Source organism: Rhamphochromis sp. 'chilingali' (assembly GCF_963969265.1).
Source record: "Rhamphochromis sp. 'chilingali' genome assembly, chromosome: 10".
In the NCBI taxonomy this organism is placed as follows: Eukaryota; Metazoa; Chordata; class Actinopteri; order Cichliformes; family Cichlidae; genus Rhamphochromis; species Rhamphochromis sp. 'chilingali'.
The window spans coordinates 18,470,663-18,482,586 of record NC_137937.1 but is presented as its reverse complement, the minus strand read 5'-3'; the positions used below and the strand labels follow the sequence as shown (position 1 = coordinate 18,482,586).

The 11,924-nt window shown below is 36.8% G+C and overlaps 1 long non-coding RNA gene across 2 annotated transcripts; it reads left to right on the top strand.

Annotated features, from left to right (window-relative positions):
- The first annotated feature begins 3,840 nt into the window (after positions 1-3,840).
- LOC308404622 lies at positions 3,841-5,826 on the top strand. 2 transcript variants are annotated; one of them, XR_013973160.1, is made up of 5 exons: positions 3,841-4,140; positions 4,556-4,613; positions 4,736-4,901; positions 5,139-5,234; positions 5,586-5,826. It is a non-coding gene; the product is annotated as an uncharacterized lncRNA (long non-coding RNA). The 2 variants fall into 2 exon arrangements; XR_013973161.1 differs by lacking the exon at positions 4,556-4,613 and having other exon boundaries at positions 3,844-4,140.
- Positions 5,827-11,924: the final 6,098 nt, after the last annotated feature.

The following is an 11,924-nucleotide window of genomic DNA, read 5'->3' as shown; positions in this document are numbered from 1 at the left end:
TGTAAAAGTCCGAGTCAAGTCACAAGTCTGAAATTTTGAATTTCAAGTCCTTTCGAGTCATTAAAAAAAACGAAAAAAAGCATGTTGCAGTTTTATGCTAAATGTAAATATTAGACCATGTAATTTTTAAATCTGTGTTTTTCTCAACACATGACAAAATAGTGAACTTAGAAAATATACACAAATTGTGAAATTGCACCTCTTTAGAATGCAGCTCAATTAAACCTAGCTCCAAGAATAATTTTCACCGACAGTTCTGAGATAAGCTGCATGTTATTCTTGGATGCGGTTGTAGGACCGGCTTTAAAATCGCATGACAAAAATATCATACACATTAAAAAAAAACTGCATCACCAACGTAGCCTGGAAAACATTTGCTAGTTAGATGAAGTCAGCTATCTCATCGTAGCATATTTATATGCATATTTATAATCATACGGTTCTTGGAGTGAGTGCATACACTCGTGAAGTTTAGTAACTTCCGGTCACTGCAACAAGCCCAGGTACAGTTTACCGACGGATGGGTGCAGGACCTTGAAATGCACCGTGTAGAACGAAAGACCATCGTACGTATCATAAGTTTACCAGTCTCACAAATCGTCTTCATAAATACACATTCGTTAACCGTTTATTAATAGGACCTTTGAGCTCAACGGTAATTAATTAGTAGTGGAAATAATTTCTGGTTCGCATCACAGAAATGTAGCAGTGACAATAATACTGTATGCTGTAATCGTACTGGGCAATTAGTGATACAAAAAACCTGTTTTATCCTGTGAATAAAAGTATATGTTTTTGTCAATGTACCATAATAACAGAAGCGAAACGCAATATTGTGTCAGGACAATTCACTATTTATGCACAATAAATAAAGGAGCATAGCGCGACAATTTCTGTTCAGCGCCAGACTTGCTTGTAACCTATATCACCAATTATGTTATGAAAATGACGTATTAACTACAACAGCAGACTGACCTTTGTGGAAATGCTTGGAGCAGACTAACCTGTGAGCTGGAGTGTTCTGGGACGTTATATTTGATCTTTGAATGGCTGCAATCCAGGCCATCCGTCGCCTCTTTGTCACTTCGGAAACATGGCTCGAACAATTTCTCTTAAACGTCGTAATCCGATAACAACCGATCTCTTTACCCGTTGGCTTCCCGTGGCTGTCATGCGACCGGCTATTGCAGTTAATAATACAACGGCTTCTTGACATTTTTGTGTTTCTTTTTATTGCTGTGTAACTGATTTTAATTGAAAGCCTGCGTGCGCTAGTACTTCTTGCCACGAGTTCCCAGAATCCTTTGCGGTTCTACCCGTGAATGACGTCACATTTTCAATCTCTATATAATATGCGTGTTAAATTTTATATTTGGGGTGAAATATCAAGTCTTTTCAAGTAAACCGGTTCAAGTCCAATTCAAGTCCCAAGTCATTGGTGTAAAAGTCCAAGTCAAGTCACAAGTCTTAGAACATTTTTTCAAGTCAAGTCTAAAGTCATAAAATTAATGACTCGAGTCTGACTCGAGTCCAAGTCATGTGACTCAAGTCCACACCTCTGCTAACTACAACAGCTGGCGATATTTGTCAATGCAAATACAGTAACTATTATTTCCACCTTAACATACACTATCACAGACCACTCTAATTCTGTTGAAGCGTGAATTGGAAATTTCACTTTATTGTGGAACCATAAATATATTCTTGGCAGCACTGTTTTTTTTTCAGTTTTTTGCTTTTAGTATTCTTTCAGTGGATCATAACAGTGGGTCTAGTCTGAACAACACCACTCGGCTGACCTCTCAGCTAATGATGCACCACATAATATTGGACGTGTCGTACAGTGCATCATGACAGTGCATAAATGCCCAATTGGCTATCTCTTAATGATTACTAATTATGCAAAAGGAAGCAATTAAACCAGAAAAATAGGTGCAAGGCCCTTTCTTAACCAGCGAGAGTAATTACCGCACTTAATATTTTTCCCAATCACAGATGCAGTTGGCAGCAAAACCCTAAAGGCAGGCTGGAGCGTTACTCCCACAATAAAAGATTGCAAAGCTGAGGTTATCTATTATGTAGCGAGATATTGCATCCAGGAACAAGCTTGGCCAAACACATTAAAGGCTATAAAGAAAGCTGTTAGATTTTCTATCTATAACTTCCACTAAAACATTTCCATTCTCTTTTATTTTAGCAGTGCATCTAAACATTGCCCAATTAAAGTGCAGGCAACTAAAGGACTGTGATGCGTTCTGAGAAACCTTTTTGGTATAACTCACTCTACACCTCTGAAACTCAAACAGTTGTAGTTTTGGCTCATTTCCTTCCCTGAATTAAAATCCCTTCAGATCTATCTGTCCTTTCGAAAGGTTAAATCAATGTCTATCGGAGCTGATTTATGAAAAACGGTATGTATCCATTGTGCAGCTACTGTATATGGTTTAAAAAAGAAACTCAACAAGAAGCACGTGTTATTCTCCCTGACAGGTATACAGACAAAGAGAAATCATATTGCTGTACCTGACAAATCAGTCAGGCTGAAATAAGGAGACAAGATGAGCTGAGACTTGAAAGGTCACCGGTAATGGATGTCAGATTTGAGAGAGCTGATGTTTTCGACCCGACTTGTTTTGTTTTTCCTTGGTTTTCGCGTTCATGACAGGCACTTTCTGTAAGACATCTCTCAAATGCCTTCCATGGCCTGTCCACCACGATATCGAAAGGAGATTGGCAACAAATCACAGGTACGGTACCAAAATATTTTTTGTTCATCAGAGTATATCATCCATTCTTGTCAGAGCTATTTACTAAAGAAGTCAGCCATGACAAGGACAGTGCGGAGTCCAGAGTGCACACTCTGTACAACCTGTTGACAATGGATTGAGTTCCACACTAATTAGTTACATTGATGAGCACTTGTCTAATTATTTGTATTCCTCAGAGGCAGAACGCACGGCGCACATACACAGCAGTTCTCTTGAAAGCACTGAACTGGAATGGAGTTGTCAGATGCTGAATTGCAATTTGTTTAAGGACATTCAAGCTAGAGGTCACTCATGCCACAGTATCCTCAGGGATCATCTCTCACGTCTTTGCCCGTGACAACAATTCATATTCAAAACTGTTTGGGTTTGAACACAGACGTATGCTGAAATTACACACTCATTTTATTTTCAGTGTCTAACCTGTTGCTGGCACACTGTTTGCCCTCGTTATAAATATGCCCTTAAGGAACGTATTTATGTACACAACTCCAACTCAGCTCATTCCCGGTCATCTTTGTGTCATTTTTTTCCATTTTATGATGTGTCAAATGTTTTGTTAAAGATGAGAACTGCATGCAGGCCAGTTCGTCTTCCATTATAAACCTATGATGCTGTAAAAGATGTGGTTTGGGCATTAGTAACCCTCTACCCGTCTTTACTTCTGTGTAACTCTCTAAGGTCATAAATTTATTCCCAATCATGTTAATGACCTTACTTACACTGTAAACCCGAATGTTCAAAGTAATTAAACAGATTAAGTAGTGTATACTCAAAGTCTTAAAAAAGTTCTGTTAACTTAAATATGTCAAGTTCGTATAACATGTTCTTCTTTTTGAGTAAATGAAACTAATAATATTTGATTGAATTGAACTATTTCTATATTAAGTAAGCATCACTTAAAATAATAACTTAAGCACAACGTAACACAGTTAAGTTAGGACATATAAGAATGGTAAAGACCTGTTATTTTTGTTGTTTCAAGTAGGTAGGATTTAATAATAAACTTAATTTATGTAGCACATGCTAAAATACAATAAAATCTCAAAGTGTTTCACCAAATAAGTAAAATCAAATTGTCTTAAATGCATTAGTGGAAGACAAAATGTATTTATTTTAATATTCATTGTTTTATCACTGTGTCCTACATATATATTTTTAATTTTTTCCGTAAGTGTTGAGCAGCTGCAGGAATCAATTTTTATTCCGAGTTAATCTCTGATTCACCCTCCGAAGCGGAAGGCGGCGCTAATGAGCATTAATACGAAACACAGAAGAAGTAAAGGTATATGGGCGGGAACAGCACCAAAGAGGCAACACGGACGACTGGAGAAAGTTGGACCTAACGGCAGCAACTAGCATCACTGGACTTACAGTAAGTTTTCAATGTTGATATTAGTTTATTGTTAAAATACGAATATTTAGTTGTATTTTGGGTGCGTGTCGAAAAGAATAGCAGAAATGTCGGTCCGTGTTTTTTATGTGCTTTGCTGCTCTCCCCGAAGCAAACTTTGCGCTTGCAGAGCTAGCATTAAGTTGTTGTAATGAGGGTCGCAGGCTGTTTAAAAAGTTAGATACTACTTGCTCTAGAGGTGGCGCCCGGTCGCCTAGTATGAAACAAAGTATTTTAATCTCTCTAAATTTTTAAACCCCCTCTCATGACTCAGAATAGTTGGGTCCAAACAAGCCCGTTGTCCCTGCAGTTACACAACGGAGATGCCTGTCTGCAGTGAGAGTGCTTTCAAGCAGTTTTCTTGTTAGAAACGCTATATTTTAAACTATATGTGCAGGGTTAGGGTTGTGAAGGAGCTCTTGGACCTCTGGCCTGCTCTAAAAATGGAGTCTGAGGTAATATGGATCAACTCTGTTTAAAATGAAAATTGTAATTCTTACTCATGTGGCAGCTTTTTGCTGCTTTATAAAGATGTGCGAGATTCTTCAAATTGAACTGTATTGTCCTTCTGCTGTAGTTGTATGCAGAGTTTCAGCGGATTACAAATCAGAACCTGCCCAATACATTCTACGCTGAACTTGACCGCCATCTTCCTCGACTGATGACCTTATTCAGCCAGGGCATCAAAAACTGGGAAGACAGCAGATGCCCTGGTTGAAATTCTAAGAATTCACAATGAACAGGTAATAATAGATTGTTACACATTTCATAGGTTGAACCAGTGGAACATTGGACAGGTTCAATGATTTAAATGAGCTTTTTGAATTTTGCTATTACTCCACTTTGTGTTTGCTATTTGTCTGACTGTATTAAAGATGTGAACAGGTTATTTGTGGACATATGTTCTGATTTGACTGTTGTTTTTGTTGTTGTTCAGTAAACTCACCAGTATATAAAATTCTGTTTTTATCTGGAAATAGGAACTCCATGATATCCACACCAAGTGCACTACCGTTCTCCCTGCCCTTCCTGTCTATCTGCATGAGGATGTCTCTGGATTTTTCAGAACCTGCACTGTGAGTGTCCTTAAGTATCTAACAGATACTACTGTGTATATAAACAGTGCATCAAAGTACAAACATGTATTTTGATGCACTGTTTGGACTTACCTTTGTTTAGTCTACTCCTGTGTATTTCCTTTAGCTTAGTTTCAGTCTATCTCACACCACTTGATTCTCTGGTGAATTAGCTGATTTATGTGTGCAGAACATGGATCTTCTGTTTTTCACCTCTTACAGTGAGACTCAGGTCTCCCTTGTAAAAGAGGTATTGGATCTCAGTGGGAGTTGGTAAAATGAGAAATTATATGTCGTCTGTTGTATTTCTTGGGTTAGATTGTGATTAGTATCTCTTTTTCATTAATTCAGGACGAATCTGATGAGTTGGAGCTTGATGGTGTTGAAGTGGCCCTCTTCACTGTCATCAGTGACCATCACACAACAAGTCCAGTTCACTACCAACCTGTGAAAATCTCTGTCGTCATTGAAAGTGATGCCGTGTTCAGTCTCCCCAGATTTGGTGAAGCCTTCCTAGTAATGTTTGGACTGATCTATGCACTTCACCTCAGCTACCCCAAAGCCCTGACCAACACTAGAATTTACTCAAAAGATTTTATTTGGTCTAGAAAGTGGTAAACTGTCACCCAGGTTACAGACCCTCAAGAATGACTTGGTTATGTAGGAACTGATCTGAAAGAAGGATGCAGGGTGAAGCATTATAAAAGGCTAGTTCAAAGTTCTCTCCTTTCATCTAAATAATGCCTCAAAACATTATTAGATTACTCTACAGGTGTTCAGCCAATAGGTCCAAACTATACAACGTGCCTTTGTTCTCATTAACATAATGCAAAGCAACACTAATGTTTTGTATGTTTTAATGTTTTTCGTAATACTATTTCCAAAACATTGTGGGCTGCGCAAGATGACCTAAATTTCACTGTTTGATACTAGTTAATGTAAAACAAATAGCATTGTAATCCACTCAAATTGCTGCCTTGTTGTCTTATTCAGATATTAGCCAGAGAGCCAAAAGCACATTTTGATATTATTAATTATTATTTGGCATTATTTTTCATTACTCTGACAGTTTTCCTGACTAAACAATTTTTGGTCTACTTATTTTAATTTATAAATGTTTTTGTTAATTATTTTTAATTTATGTAATTTTTTTTTTTTAAATGTATTTAATTTCAACATAGTGCTAAAAGGGAGCAGGCAAGATACTGTTCAATGGCAGATGTTTATGACTTTTGCATATTAAGTTACCGATACTCAGTGTAATTGAGGCAATCAATTGCCTCAAAAATTTTAAGTTTTGGGTCACATGTTTTTAAGTATCAAGTAGTCAACATATTTGACTAACGTGTACTTAAAATAATGACAACACAAACTAATAAACATTTGAGTTTTGTTAACATAAAAATGTTGTAGTTGTGTACTTATTTTTTATAAGTTCTGTGAACTTATTTCTTTGAATTTGTAAACTTGAAACTTTAAGTCATATTAACTGCAAATATTTGAGTTGACCGTTCTCAAAAGATACAAGTACCATGTAATCCAAACTTTTATGTTCTGGAAAAATTTGGCTTTTGAGTTGATCAACTCAAAAAAATTGAGGCAATCGATTGCCTCAATTTTTTTGAGTTCTGGTAACTTATTCGGGTTTACAGTGTATGTAGTGCCTACTTTTCCAGCCTTTTGTTGCCCCCAGCCCAACTTTTGAGACATGCTGCTGCCATTGAATACAAAATGAGATATTTTTATGAAATAGGAAAATGCCATTTTAAACATTTTGTAGTTTTCCTGTTTTATTGTGACAAAAATACAGGTTTATTTGGACTATAAATATGTTGTAATGTCTAAAAGATGCTAATCATTGCTTTCTGTTTTTATTTACATTTTGTACCGTGCTTTTTTGGAATTGAGGCTGAACAGAAAATAGTTAATAATTTCTGTTCAGAACTCCCTAACTCTTTACAAGATCTCCACCCGTCAGCAATTTTTCATTTTTGAATTGATTTGTTTAAAATTTGTTCAGTCATATCTATTCTTGTCCGTTGATGGTCCGACCAAATCAGTCAGCCAACATTTGACTTCATGAAAAATATAAAATATAATATTATTAACCCCTTATCACCTAGTGTATCATATTTGATACATACAGTTTTCAAATGGCAGCACTGTAAATCAGTATTTCCCAGTAAGATCTGTCCAGGGTGCTCACAATCTCTGTGTAAGCAGACACAAATGAAGCTATTTATTTAAATACAATAATCATAACAATCATGGTGAATTATAATTAAAATTCGCATTTAAAGTGCACTTTTCATAGCACAAAATAATTTTTGTACTTGTCCTCGGCCAAACTAGGCTGTGTAACTCCATCTTTATAATGCAAAGTCTGTGCCCTCACATCAGCTGTTTTAATTTGCAAATCCTTGCCAAACTGATTTGGTGAAAAGAGATTATAGAGATTATATCCTTCTTTCCTGGCAAAAGTTAATGGCTGGGGGTTGGGGATGGGTGGGTATCTTTTCACGCGGCCCCTTACTGTGCTTGCCTGTAATGCAAATTAGTTGAGGGCACATATAAAGGTTATGAGCTAATAAATGCTTTGTTGGCATTGTAGAGGTGGTAGGGTTAATTGGCTAATTTCATTTAAGCATCAAGTTTTTTGCAAATTATTTTTTCAGATCGCTTACTAATAAATTTATCTACCCATCCATCCATTCTCTTCCACTTATCTTTATCAGACCCACGGGGGGGGGGGGGGGGGGGGGGGGAGCCTATCCCAGCTACCATAAGGCAACCCTGGACAGGTCGCCAGCCTGTCATTTTGAAAGTATATTTTCTACAACATCTCATACATGTATCAAAACACTCTTGGTAATATTTTAAATATATTAAAAAGAACAAAACCTAAATGAATATGTAAAAAGACATACTGTATATCTATTAAATAAACCAAAAGTGTATTTAATAGATAACAATTAGGATCACTGGGCATTTTATCACTCCTGTCCATACAGCCACTCATTCCCATCCTGCTTTCTACAATACCAACAGTACGGAAAGAAGAATTAATTGAACATTCAACTTTAACACTAAAAAGCTGAATCCTGAGTACATCATTTTGTTGTGCCATATCTTTCTTTTTGTACAGTAGCTGCAGCGTTGATAGCAATATCAATAGCTGTAGAGTAGCTGCAGTAAATGTAGCATTAGTATGGCATTTGTAGAGCAACTAAGTGCTTCCTTTCACTGTATCTAAAATCACATTGTGCAGAACCAAAACCCACGAAGACCAAGATAACAAAAAAAAATGTTATGTTAAGCCCTGGAGGTGTCACATTTATTACAAGTTTTTCGAGTCACCAATAATCAGCTGCTGAGGGACAGCAGCACGGAGACACACATGCACATGGAGAAACTGTGGGCGTGGGCTAAGCTACTCCGATGGAGCACAAAAAGTCAGTCAACTTATTCAAAGTAAAGGCAATTCCCACTAGTTTCATATCCCAATACCTTAACTAAAGCTTTAAAGCCAGCCAGAGAGAGGAGCAGGTTTTGAAGTCTTCATGTAGGTCATTTCATGAAAAGGGTTTAAAGATCACAAAGGCTTTCTTACCGAATCACGGTTGAGCTTAAAGAAGTGTCTGCAGTTCATTTTGGACTGTAAATTACAATACGTGTTCCTACACCTTTCATGCATGAAGGGAAAGGGACACTGTCACATTGTTAGATTGCCCTCACATTTACAGAGTTTTTATTATGTCTGTCTATTAAACAGGTCATGAAGGGGGGTTTATCTCAATACTGCAAATATCTTGCTCTGGACTCGATGCATATCACCTCTCAGAAAACGATATTGGTGCATTTTACCTTTCTAAAGACTAACAACGTAGTAAAGTATTATTATTAAAGACTACCAAATTTGATCTCATACTAAAAAAAATAATTGCTAGTGTGGACATTTTCTGGGTCTTCAGTGGAATACTTCTGAATTGATTTGAGGATATGTTTAATGTCAGCCTCGAACTGGTTCGGTCAATAGCCAATTTCAGAGCGATATTGAATGTAAAGCTCAAATGAGCAGAGCCAAAGTTGCTTAGATCCTTTGCAATATTTTTATGTTCAGTTCAGTAGGTTTTATGGCCACCGGACACAACTGAACACTTACAATTACAGCATATGTGTTTGTTCCTGTGACAAATAAGACTGAATGACAAATTGCAGCGCATACAATGGGGGTTAGAGTGGGTGGGTGTTAAACCTTGGGAAATGAACAGCTGATCCTGCAGGTGCAGCTGAATGGTGAACATTTTTAGACCCTAACAGACAATTGCTGAAGTGTTGGTGGCTGCAGGTCTGGTTTTAAGATGTAAAGACAGCTCATGTAGCTCATTTGCTAAATGAATCAGTATATAATTCTAAAAATTCCTCACAGCGTGTTACTTTATAATCTTGCTGGTTATTCTGCAGATACTTAAGGAACACTGAATTATTGTATTGATGCACTAATTGTGGGTCACACTGTTGCATGTCTAAAAATGAATAGAAAAAAAAACTGTAGTGAACGCAATTAAATCCAATCAAGACTGGATTACACCGGGAATAACAATAACAATCAAAATTAAGCTTTATTGCACTTTTGTCTGTACAAACTAAGGAAGAAGGTCACGAGGCTCTCCAGCTGTGTAGCTGATTGCAGATGTTGATAAAATGGGGCTGATTGCATGATTTCCAAAGAGCCAGCTGCAACACCAAAGAAATACAGAGTACTGTACAGTATGTTATGTACTTAATAATCTCTTATTGTCATGGATTGTTTCCAGCATGGAAGTTCTTCAAGATTTCTTGTGAATAGCATTTATCATACCACAAGACAATTTTCTTATCGTTGTTTTGTTTTGTTGGTTTTCAACATCTAAAATAATTTTTATCTAAATAACTGACGATCAGACTGAAGGTGACTTACATCCTAGTTTAATATTTAATACTTTAAAAACATTAGATCGGGTAACTGCTTTACTTCTGTGATGGTCATCTCCACCCCGCCTTCCTGCCTGTGACAGCTTCACTTTGCAGGAACTGAAGAGGAAGTGTGTTTGTGCCAGTCAGCAAAGCTGGCAACACATGTGCCTGTTATGACTGTTCCAAACCCTGGAGCTCTGTTGCTGCTCGGCTTTCCTCTTTGAGACAGCCCTTTGGATTTTAGTTGCTGGTTGCTTTGTGTTGTAGTGTACAACGCTGCATTCAGCACTTCTTTACTTAAACCTCTGACTTTAATGACTACCCCTCCCTGCCTGTCCCGTGTTTCTTTTTTAATGAAACAGACAATTTCTTAATCAACTTTGCTGTTCGTATCTTCTTTATTGTCACCGTGTCACCAGGTCACCTGGTGCATGAGATCTAATAATGTAAGCTATGTTTACACTTTATATCATAGTGATTTATTTTAGAGAGTGGTGAGTCATGACAGGAGTAACTGTCTGCATCGTCCAGAGCAGCTTCGACCCTCTCTTATCTCACACTTTTATTGCACAACATCAGTTCTGACCATCTTTCATATCATGTTTTATCTGTTTGTTTTAGGATTAGATAAGCTACTCGGGAATATTGCAAAAATACTTGTTGTTTTTTGTTTTGTTTATTTTATCTCTCTTTCTTTATTCCCTCTCTGTTCTGAAGTTCTGAGCGTTCAGGTACACAAGAAGGAAGCAAACTATAAGTTAACCATTTCTCTTCCACAATGCAAAATTTTAGATTCAAATATAAGTTGAAAAAGTTGAAAAAATAATAATAAAAAAGATAGGTGACTTGATTTGGACAAAGGATGCTGCAAACATTGAGTTTGTGACCACACATCCATTTCCTGTTAGCCAGAGCACCATTTTTTCACAGTTTGACAATTTCCATCACATTAGTGAGCTTTAAGAAAGCTGTAAAAGGAAAATCTGGGTGAGCAAAGCCATCACAATTCATAATTCAACGCAGTAAAGCAATTTTGAGAGTTCTGTAGTGTGATTTAAGGACGAATGAGGAGACTCCCCTCAGAGCTGAATTGGACCAGAAAGAGAACAGAGTCCTCTTTCAAACAAACCCACAGTGTGACTTCACAAAGAACTGGATCCCTTTTGTATTGCTCCACTTTTTGGTTCCACAAGTATAGTATTTAGTCCATTAAAAAAGGAGGAAAATTGCTCCAACATTTTGCCCAAGAGCAGTCTAAAATCCTATAAAGAAACCCAAGGCTTGAAAACACCTTTTATCGCTGTCTGATTCATAATATAACATCAAATATTATTCAATCAAATCTTATGAAGTGGTTGAAAAATATGTTTCGTAAATAATTAATTGGCAAAATGTAGAAAAAGGGAATGCCACCAAAGAACAAACTTTCTTCAACAAAAGTGTTGAACATTAACACATCTCTCCCAAAGCTGGCAGACTTGCAGACTAGGTGGCAAATGAATCATGCAGTTAAAGAAGAAAAGTGTAAAAGAAGAAACAATCATTTAAATACCTTATACATAATGTTATATCAACTGGGAATGAACATTTTTATTAAAAAAAAATAATGCTATCATTGGTTTATGATATGTGTATCAGATATGACTGGCTAAAAATGACTAAGAGGCAAGTCTTATATTTAAAATTATGTTAGTTTGTTCAATTACCTTTCATCATCTGAAAATGGGTGATTAT